The 10,698-nt window shown below is 38.9% G+C and overlaps 1 long non-coding RNA gene across 1 annotated transcript; it reads left to right on the top strand.

Annotated features, from left to right (window-relative positions):
- The first annotated feature begins 984 nt into the window (after window positions 1–984).
- Window positions 985–9,291, top strand: LOC109199418 (uncharacterized). Its single transcript, XR_003218898.1, has 3 exons — window positions 985–1,512; window positions 8,488–8,844; window positions 9,083–9,291. It is a non-coding gene; the product is annotated as an uncharacterized LOC109199418 (long non-coding RNA).
- Window positions 9,292–10,698: the final 1,407 nt, after the last annotated feature.

Genomic DNA, 10,698 nt, shown 5'->3' with positions numbered 1-10,698 from the left:
ACGAAACTCACGAGATGGAAAGAAAAATTTAGCAAAGACATATGCCACGATGGAAGTGTCAAGAGAGATCATGAAGTCACCATGAGGCACTGCAGAAGAAACTCTGTTGAACCTCTCAGTGAATGAATGGCATTTAAAGCCTGCTGCCATCTAACGGTCAAACTGGGTATTACAGCATGGCAGCTGCTCTACAAATAAGAGCACCACTTTAAAAATCCAAAATCACAGTTTCTTAGTATCACAGTTTATGACATACATCTCACTTTCCTTTTATTCAGCAGCTGCAGTCAGTAAATATTTTGTGCGTTTTCTTACATTATTTATTTATAATTCTTCTTCTTCAGCCAAGAGCCCTGACCAGCAGAGCTTTAAGAGTGGTTTAATAAACAGCTTTGGGATCAAATCTACATTCACACACAGACAGAGTGGAGTGTGAGGTCGTCTCTACACATCTACCTATGTGTCTTTGAAACAACAACTAGCATACATGGGATTTGCTTGTCAAATATCTGAGCCTACAACTGGAGCAATCAGGAATAAGTGCTATCGGCACTGATGTCACACAGATCTAAAGTGTCTCTGTTGTTCAGTCCTGATGATCAGTGGAGTGTTCAAGGGTTTCAGAAATCCTCAAGAACAACATCAAGTATTTAAAATGAGCTTTCAGCCTTTTAGGTGAGTATAGTCATGTGATTTACAGGAAGTGTTGCAGGAGCTGCATGCATTGCAGAAAATTTGCTGACGCTTGTTTTTTCCATGTTTTCTCTGTGGTTGTTTCTGCTGCTTCTTTGTCCCTCACTGTAAACAGATGTACTGAGAGACTCCTGCACTGATGTTTCATAGGAAAGTCCAAACAGCCTCACTGGTTCTCCATGAAGAAGATTTGCTCTCTGTGGCTCCAACACAACTTAAAGATAAATCACTGACAGAGTGGAAGTTTGTCTCTACGGATCCACCCTTTTTCTTTGAAAGCAGTTGAAGTTTGTTTCCTGTAACTGCAACAAGATTGCATATGTGGTTAAATGTAGGTGGAGCGGTTCTGTTCTGAATACTAGGATGTGTCTGTTTAAACAGGATGTCAAAGTGAAATCAGTCAGTTAGATCAGCTTTGTGGCTCAGAGTTCTCCCACAGATTAACTTGTTACATTCTATTATTTTTTATTGTTTACTTTTTTAACTGCTCATGTTGAATAAACATTAAGGGGTAGGTTCATCATAATGTCCTGATACATGCTCAATCAGCCAGGTAAGGAAATCCAAAAAAGTTGACTTTAGTCGTCAGTGGCCTGAAGAAGTCACTTGGATGAGTGATGATATTTTTTTCCAGATGAAAACTCTACGTCCACATGAACAGAATCAACTTTCTGGGACTTTATCAGGTTTTTCTTGACCTACAGAAAGAGCAGATGGATTATACCAACCTCACACTTTTTATCTTTGTATGGATTTGTTTTTTCCATCCTGATGATCAGAAGAGAGTTTGAGGATTTAACAGATCGCCATACAACAACAGTAAGTGTTTGCTGTGTTTTTCTAAAATCATTTTCAGTCTTTTAGGTAAAAAGTTTCAGTTGTCATGGTTACAGTTCAGTTAACATCACCCATAAAAATGTTTTAATAGAAAACTGTTTAAACAAAGAGTGAGACTTCATTTAAAATGTCATTTCTTGTAAATCCTGAACCATGAAATCATTGCTACAAAATTCATTTGCTTTTTAAATTTTCAAATGTTGGTAAAATGCAATTTCCTTTCATGAAGTTGAATTGGAAGTGTTGACTTTGAATGAGCGGCTGAAAGACAAATCTTTCAGCTTTATTTAAACCTTAAATTTAATCTCACCTAGTCTGGCTTAAACTTTGTTTCACTGAATAACTAAACCTGAGTCAGACATTTAGATGAAACTAAGAGTCAGATCAGCAGAAATGTAGAAAATGGAAATGTCTGCTGTAACTTCGTCACTCTGCTCCACTTTGATGTTTGTCATGTTTGTCTGTGCAGCTGAGATGTGTCACTCTGATTAAATAATGAATAATATTCCTCAAAGACCTATTTTCATGTTGATTCAGTTTGTCTGTGTGTGAAGGAGACACAAGGCTGGGTGGAGTCTGTGTGGACCTAATGTGTGTTGGTGTAATCCAGCTGTGACAGAGACAAAGAAGTGTACTGTGTGTGTCAGTGTGATGTCAGTATACAACTACAAAGCTGGTTGGAGACTGAAGCAGGAAAGCTGTGAGCCTGAAACTTACTGTCAGAAACAAACATCTGCTTCAAAGACTGGAACACAAACTGTTCATACGTGACGACTGACACATGAGAGGTTCTGATTAGTTTGTTCAAGATCTGAACACTAAAATCTTCTTTCAACTATATCGCTTATTTCTAAATGTCCTACAGTGCGCGCCGTCATTCTGTCGCTCTGACGCGGCTTCTGTTTTTAGAAGTGGGGCGTGTCGATAGATGGTTGAAAGAAAACAAATTTCTTTACATTTTAAACTTAAATTTAAACTAATATAGTTAGATTTTAAACCCAGGTTCTGCTATTCAGTGAAAATACCAACAGACTCAGACACTTAGAACAAAATCAGATCAGCGATAACAACACGGAAATGTTTGCTGTGACTGCGTTGCTGTTCTCGACTTTGCTGTTGGTTGTTGTTTTAATGTTCGTCTCTGCAGGTGAGGTTTTATAATTTACTGTTATAAACCAAACAATATTTTCTTGTGTGATAAACAGTTTGCAGTCGAGTCATTTTCATATGAGATCAGTTTGTTCGTATGTGAAGAGATTGGGTGGAGTCACTCAGAGTCTAATAAAGTCTTTTTCTTGTATATTATGCATATTAAATTCAGTTTTAAAGACATTATTTCATTTATACCCATTTGTGATCGCCTCTTTTTGGTGCTGCACACTTTTTTCTGTTCTATCTATGTGTCTGTAAGACACAAAATGGTGGATCGAGCAGTTGAGATCTGCAACTTTTGGCTTTATTTAAACCTTAAATTAAAACTAAAGGAGTCAGGGTTAAAACTCAGATTTCATTATCCACTGAAAATACTTTTTTCTTATAAAACGCCGTTTTTACCGTTTCTTCCCGCAGTAAATATAAACAACGACAGTATTCAGGAAGAAAACCAAACATTGCATTTTTTTTTTATCACAACTCTGGTTTTACGTGGCCTATCAACACAATTTAAAAACTGGTATAAAGTCCACACTTTATCCGTCAATTGTTCGTCTGTCCTGCTCACATCTCCGATGGTTGTACACGTTGTCATTAACGTGGCTTCACTCCACATCAGCCACGCCGCTTTGCTAGCTAAAACACCGGTGTCGGCACATAAGGACGCTGTCATAGCCTGTCAACAATGTTGATTAGCTGCGTATATACGAATGTGAATCGCATTATTGGCTGGACTATGGGATAAGGTGGCATCGTTCTAATCCCATACAGGAGCAGCCAGTCACTTACTGACTAACACTGCAAAAAAGAATTGTTAAAGTATTAATTTTAATTTCAATTCAGGTTAGATTTTGTTTGTGCGCAATGCAGATTTTCTGTGCGCAGAGACCGTGCCAGCAGTGCGCAATTGCGCATGTGCGCAGCTTAGAGGGAACATTGCTGGTTACAGATTAATATCATGTTGAAAATGTGTAAAGCATTTAGTGTTTAATAGCTTTTACGCAGTTACTCTTAAAGGTAGGAAGTACAAAGATTTCGTTCAAGTACTTAAGTGGAATTTTCAGTTATCTGTACTTGAGTATTTATTTTCCAACAACTTTTTACTTCTACTCCCTACATTTTGAAACAAATATCTGTACTCCTAACACTTTCAGAACAGACTCGTTGTTTCATGTCACTCCAGGCCTTAAAAAATCAAACCTTTTTGAGCCTAAACAGTACCACATAAAAGGCAATCCTATTCATGTATTAATTACCAGGGCATGTCGCATAAAAAGATGTGAAAGAGGCAAAATCATGTACCATGTCAGAGATTAAAGTGGGTTGGTTTCTCATGATCGGCAGTTAGCTGGTTGTTATGGGACCACTTTCTAGGACTGTGTAACTTGGGTCTTAGAGCTTGTACTTTTTATTAGGTTGGACGCAAGTCATGTGAATTAATTTTATTTAGGTCATGTGACATCATGACATCGAGATCCCACATTTCCTTATTTAGCTTGGAAGCTAAATACGGAAATATATCCTCGAACATATGCTCCGCTTTGCTCCATTTCACTGTTGGTCGTGTCTTCGTGTTTGTCTCAGCAGGTGAGATTTAACTTTTGGAAACTAAAAGAAATCCCCCACAGAGATAAACAGAAGGAATGATGGTTTGTAATTGTGTTTAATTTTTCTGTGGGAAATTTCATGATTACGTTGAACTTTAGAAAGTGAAAGACACCTGAGTTCACAATCCAAGATGGCAGCAGTGCTCGTAAATATTATTGAAAATGTAAAATTTTTAATCTTAATCTCAATTGTGGGTTGGACAGTAGCCCCTGAGCTAACCACTGTCAATTAGCATTTGTGGGAAAAGAAAGGAAAACACAATTTGTTTTGCTTCTGAGCTATGTCAGAAGCAAAACAGAAGAGCAATTCTCCTGAATTGCTCTTCTTACACATTTCACTGTTTTTCTTTTTGCTATCTAGCCTGACCCGTCCCCCAAATGTGACGTTTGTGTATTGTATTTATGGTCAGCAAGGTCTGTCATCTCATTTATGTACATTTTCATGAAACTTGTTCACAATCTGGGACACAGATCAGTAGATTAATAAATAAGTGCACTTACCTGCCCAGGTGGTTGCTTCTTAAGTTGTGAGGGGCAGGAGGCAACTTTAAAGTTAACCCATGTTGACACTGTTGGAGAAAAGGAGAAAGAAAAAAAGCTATCAGCAGTTTCCTTAATAAAAATGCTTAATCAGCGCAACTTTCTACTCCACAGGTTGTGGCATCACCTCCAAATAGAGGCAACTGCTGCAGTAAATCAGTGGCATCTGAAGGTGCCACTCTAGGTACCAACTACAGCTACAGCTGTGACCTGTACTTCTACCTACTGCAGCATGAGGTTGGGTGGAGTCTGTGTGATGTTGACAAAGACTCCACCCATTCTCTGTGTGAGAAGAACCAGTGTAAAGAGGAGTTTACAGTCCAGCAGACGTGGTGCATCCACTGTTCAGGGACTGTCTGTCTGCATGCAGAGAGCTCTGCTGTCAATTCAATTCAATTCAATTCAATTCAATTCAATTCAATTTTATTTATTTAGCGCCAAATCACAACAAAAGTCGCCTCAAGGCGCTTTATATTGTACAGTAGATCGCACAATAATAAATACAGAGAAAACCCAACAATCATATGACCCCCTATGAGCAAGCACTTTGGCGACAGTGGGAAGGAAAAACTCCCTTTTAACAGGAAGAAACCTCCGGCAGAACCAGGCTCAGGGAGGGGCGGGGCCATCTGCTGTGACCGGTTGGGGTGAGAGAAGGAAAACAGGATAAAGACATGCTGTGGAAGAGAGACAGAGATTAATAACAGATATGATTCAATGCAGAGAGGTCTATTAACACATAGTGAGTGAGAAAGGTGACTGGAAAGGAAAAACTCAATGCATCATGGGAATCCCCGGCAGCCTACGTCTATTGCAGCATAACTAAGGGAGGATTCAGGGTCACCTGGTCCAGCCCTAACTATATGCTTTAGCAAAAAGGAAAGTTTTAAGCCTAATCTTGAAAGTAGAGATAGCGTCTGTCTCCCGAATCCAAACTGGAAGCTGGTTCCACAGAAGAGGGGCCTGAAAACTGAAGGCTCTGCCTCCCATTCTACTTTTAAATACTCTAGGAACAACAAGTAGGCCTGCAGAGCGAGAGCGAAGTGCTCTAATAGGGTGATATGGTACTACAAGGTCATTAAGATAAGATGGGGCCTGATTATTTAAGACCTTGTATGTGAGGAGCAGGATTTTGATTTATATTCTGGATTTAACAGGAAGCCAATGAAGGGAAGCCAAAACAGGAGAAATATGCTCTCTCTTTCTAGTCCCTGTCAGGACTCTTGCTGCAGCATTTTGGATTAGCTGAAGGCTTTTCAGGGAGTTTTTAGGACATCCTGATAATAAAGAATTACAGTAGTCCAGCCTGGAAGTAATAAATGCATGAACTAGTTTTTCAGCATCACTCTGAGACAGGATATTTCTAATTTTAGAGATGTTGCGCAAATGGAAGAAAGCAGTCTTACATATTTGTTTAATATGTGCATTGAAGGACATGTCCTGGTCAAAAATGACTCCAAGGTTTCTCACAGCATTACTGGAGGCCAAGGTAATGCCATCCAGAGTAAGAATCTGCTTAGATACCATATTTCTAAGATTTTCAGGGCCGAGTACAATAACCTCAGTTTTATCTGAATTAAGAAGCAGAAAGTTAGCGGCCATCCAGGTCTTTATGTCTTTAAGACATTCCTGCAGTTTAACTAATTGGTGTGTGTTACCTGGCTTCATGGATAGATAGAGCTGCGTGTCATCTGCATAGCAGTGAAAATTTATGCTGTCTTCTAATGATGCTGCCTAAGGGAAGCATGTATAATGTAAACAGAATTGGTCCTAGCACTGAACCCTGTGGAACACCATAATTGACCTTAGTGTCTGAAGAGGACTCTCCATTTACATGTACAAATTGGAGTCTATTAGATAGATATGATACAAACCACTGCAGCACAGTACCTTTAATACCTACAGCATGTTCTAATCGCTCTAATAGGATATTATGATCAACAGTATCAAACGCAGCACTGAGGTCTAGCAGGACAAGCACAGAGACGAGTCCACTGTCAGAGGCCATAAGAAGATCATTTGTAACCTTCACTAAAGCTGTTTCTGTGCTGTGATGAGCTCTGAAACCTGACTGAAACTCTTCAAATAAGCCATTCCTCTGCAGATGATCTGTTAGCTGTTTGACAACTACTCTTTCAAGGATTTTTGATATGAAAGGAAGGTTGGAGATTGGCCTATAATTAGCTAAGACAGCTGGGTCTAGAGATGGCTTTTTGAGTAAAGGTTTAACTACAGCCACCTTGAAGGCCTGTGGTACATAGCCGATTATTAGAGATAGGTTGATCATATTTAAGATCGAAGAATTAATTAATGGCAGGACTTCTTTGAGCAGTTTTGTAGGAATGGGGTCTAAAAGACACGTTGATGGTTTGGAGGAAGTAATTATTGAAGTTAACTCAGAAAGATCAATTGGAGAAAAAGAGTCTAACTTAACATCAATGGTACTAAAAGTAGCTGTAGATAATATTACATCTGTGGGATGATTATTGGTAATTTTTTCTCTAATGATAAGAATTTTATTTGTGAAGAAATTCATGGAGTCATTACTAGTTAACGTTAAAGGGATGGTTGGCTCAGTAGAGCTCTGACTTTTTGTCAGCCTGGCTACAGTGCTGAAGAGAAACCTGGGGTTGTTCTTATTTTCTTCAATCAGTGACGAATAGTAAGATGTTCTGGCTTTGCGGAGGGCTTTCTTATAAAGCAGCAAACTATTTCTCCAGGCTAAATGATGATCCTCTAAATTTGTGACACGCCATTTCCTCTCCAGCTTACGAGTAATCTGCTTTAGGCTACGTGTTTGAGAATTATACCACGGAGTCAGGTACTTCGGATTTGAGACCTTAGTTTTCACAGGAGCTACAGTATCCAGAGTCGTACGTAGTGAGGAGGTAAAATGCTCCTCACATACTGTCAGATGGAGTCAGTGTACAAAGTATGTGATACAACCGGTCTGTGGGTCGTTGTTGCTTGTGTTGTTGTTGGTTCGTCAGCCAGCCACAGAGAAGAGAGCAGATGAGCTGAAGTGAAAACGAGTGTGAAGAACAATGAAAATGTCTCTGCAGTCACAGATCTCTGTGTCATCCACTTTCAGTAATGCACAGTCTGGATTTTGGAGGACTGCACAGGAGGACATCTTAGTGAAAACCCGTCTCTCCCTGCTGTCTAAACAAACGTTTAAGCAGACAGATGCATAAATGAGGCTTTATGTGTGTCAGTGTGATGTGTTGTAGTGTCAGGAGTCAGTATACAGCTACAAAGCTTTTAGTTCAGTGTATACAAACAGCTGTAGCTCCATAAAGGCAGCATGCAGAGACTCACAGTGTCTTATAATGAGAGGCTGCTTTCTCTCACACATTATGTTCACTTATTATCAGCACATGTTTTTTGTGGAAGCTGCAGGAACTGTAGAGTATTTGTGATTTTGTGCTTAAAGCATTTCTGAGAACTCCAGTGTACTAAAAACTTTATAACAGCAGTCTCAGTTCAAAACTAGCTCCTTATTTATTGTAGGTAGGTAACAAAGTGAAACACTTGAACAGACTTTTAAATTAATTTCAGAAGAAGATGAGGTTTGACACAGACCTTCACTCTGATTGGCTGTTGTAGAAGTCACCAGCTAACCTTTAACCTCTCTGCTCTGTGTTGTTTCCTCTTTCAGACCAGAAAAACATCACAGCTGAGTCTGGACAGGACGTCACTTTGACATGTCGAGCTCCAAACAACAACATCATAGTTGTAGAGTGGAGCAGGTGTGACCAAAAGGGACAGTACGTTTTGCTGTACCGGGATGATCAGTTTGTTCCAGATGACCAGCATCCATCTTTTAAGAACCGGGTGGATCTCCAGGACAGACAGATGAAGGATGGAGACGTGTCTCTGATTCTGAAGAATGTGAGGATTAATGATGCTGGAAAATATGAGTGCCGTGTCGTCCACAGACGAACAAACCGCAGGAAGAGAGCTCATCTGAAGACTGACCCCATCACCAGCATCACCCTGAGAGTTGTTCCTCCAGGTGAGTGAGTAGAGTTGAGTGTGTGTGTGATCAGAGGTGAAGCTGCTTCCTGGTTGTTGATGTTTGTTTCTAAAGATGTTGTTGATGAGACTTTGTAGAAAGCAGCTGGTCTGAGTGATGTGATCAGAGTGCAGTAGATAATGTCTGACAGCAGTTTGAAGAGGAAATGGATTCTGTTCTGTTCTTCACTCATCACCTACCTGACAGCTGACACCTCACACCTGTTTCTCACCTGCAGGTCAGACAGGAGGAGACACAGAGGATGGATCTGTTGGACTGATCGTTGGCCTGACAGTTCCTGCTCTTCTTCTTTTTACTGGTGTTGTTGGTTTCTTGATCTACAGAAAACATAAAGAACAACAGAGTCAGGATTCATACCAGCCTCCTGTTGAACTTCAGCCTGTTTGAAATGTCAGCTTAACTGTGATTCTTGTGCTTTGCTTTCAGTCGTGTCACTGAAAATGTTGAAAGACAGAAATCAGTAAAACTAAACATCTAGCAGGTACATGTCAAACATTCTCAGATCATATTTTGAATTTACATTTTATTTTGGTAGAATGTACAAAGTATATTCAAATAATATCTGTCTTATAGCATTCAGTTGTTCCAATAGTTTCTGTGGCTGTAGATTTATTTACACACTGTTCTTTCCCACATAATAAACAGAAACTGTAAAAGATGAACAATCCTTCAACGTTTAAAACAAAATAAAGTCAAGAGGTTATTTGAGCATAAACTGGGCCAGATTATGCATTGGGCATTTAGTTGGAGGCCATCCAAGAGACAAATCGAAAACACCAGAACTGTATTATCTCAAATATTAGAACTTGAAATCATATACCACACAATCAAAACTGCATTAAACTTATAAAAGTGCAATTTTTTGATCAGCTAATTTTGGATGAAAATGTTGCTGTTAACTTTAAAAGATGTTCAGTCTGATAACATGCAAGCTAACACAGAGGTTAGCAGCTCACAATATGGCCTCAGAGTTTGACTGGATCTAAATGAAGGAGCCAGTAAATACCCTGCTGCACCTAACAGCCAAATAAACAAATATCCAGAAACTATTTCTGTTTTACCTGCATTCTTATTTTATTTCTTTAATTTTTATTTTAACAAATAAGAAAAGGTTTTTTTCTAAATGGATGGATCCGAAAAGTGATTTTCCTGATGAAAGCTCTTTGAGGTCTACTTCATTATTGTTTCTACACTGGTACCATGGTACTGTGAGGAGGAGCTACAAGGAGGAAAAAGAGGAGAGGATCACCATAATGCTAGTTTTAAAATAAATAATAATGAAAAAAAGAATTATTGATAGGAAGCCAAAAAATACTTTAAAGATAATTATCTGACAGGATACAAAGAACAAGTTGTTTACAGAGTCCTCATTCTCCATGGTTTGACCATTCCAGCTGTAGCTATGCCCCATTAATGCTTTTCTGTATATATTTCTAAATGTTCCAACTATATCTCCTCCATTATCTCCTCCTGCGCTCCTGACTTCTAGATTAATTTTAGAAACTGAAAAATCCTTTAACATGGGGTGTTCAGACTGAAGCCAAGCGGATTAAAGAGATCTCACACACATTAGAAAAATTTAATTGAACAATTCTAACATCTGTCTAAGTTAGGTATGGTTTTATCTATTTAAAACATTGATCTTAGTTAAGACTTCAAAACAATGTGGAGTGGTAAAGACCATGAATTTGCAGATTTCCCTCTTTACATCACAAATATTTTCTGCTTCTTGCTATTTTTCTTCTAATATTTAAAAAGTCGTAACTGCTCTACTTTGCTTAAAAGAACAGATGTCCTTTATAAAGGTCATCATTCTGATCTCTCATCAAGATT

Source organism: Oreochromis niloticus, linkage group LG3 (genome assembly GCF_001858045.2).
Source record: "Oreochromis niloticus isolate F11D_XX linkage group LG3, O_niloticus_UMD_NMBU, whole genome shotgun sequence".
In the NCBI taxonomy this organism is placed as follows: domain Eukaryota; kingdom Metazoa; phylum Chordata; class Actinopteri; order Cichliformes; family Cichlidae; genus Oreochromis; species Oreochromis niloticus.
Note: the sequence above shows the minus strand (reverse complement) of the source record. Positions and strands in the feature narration are given on the sequence as shown.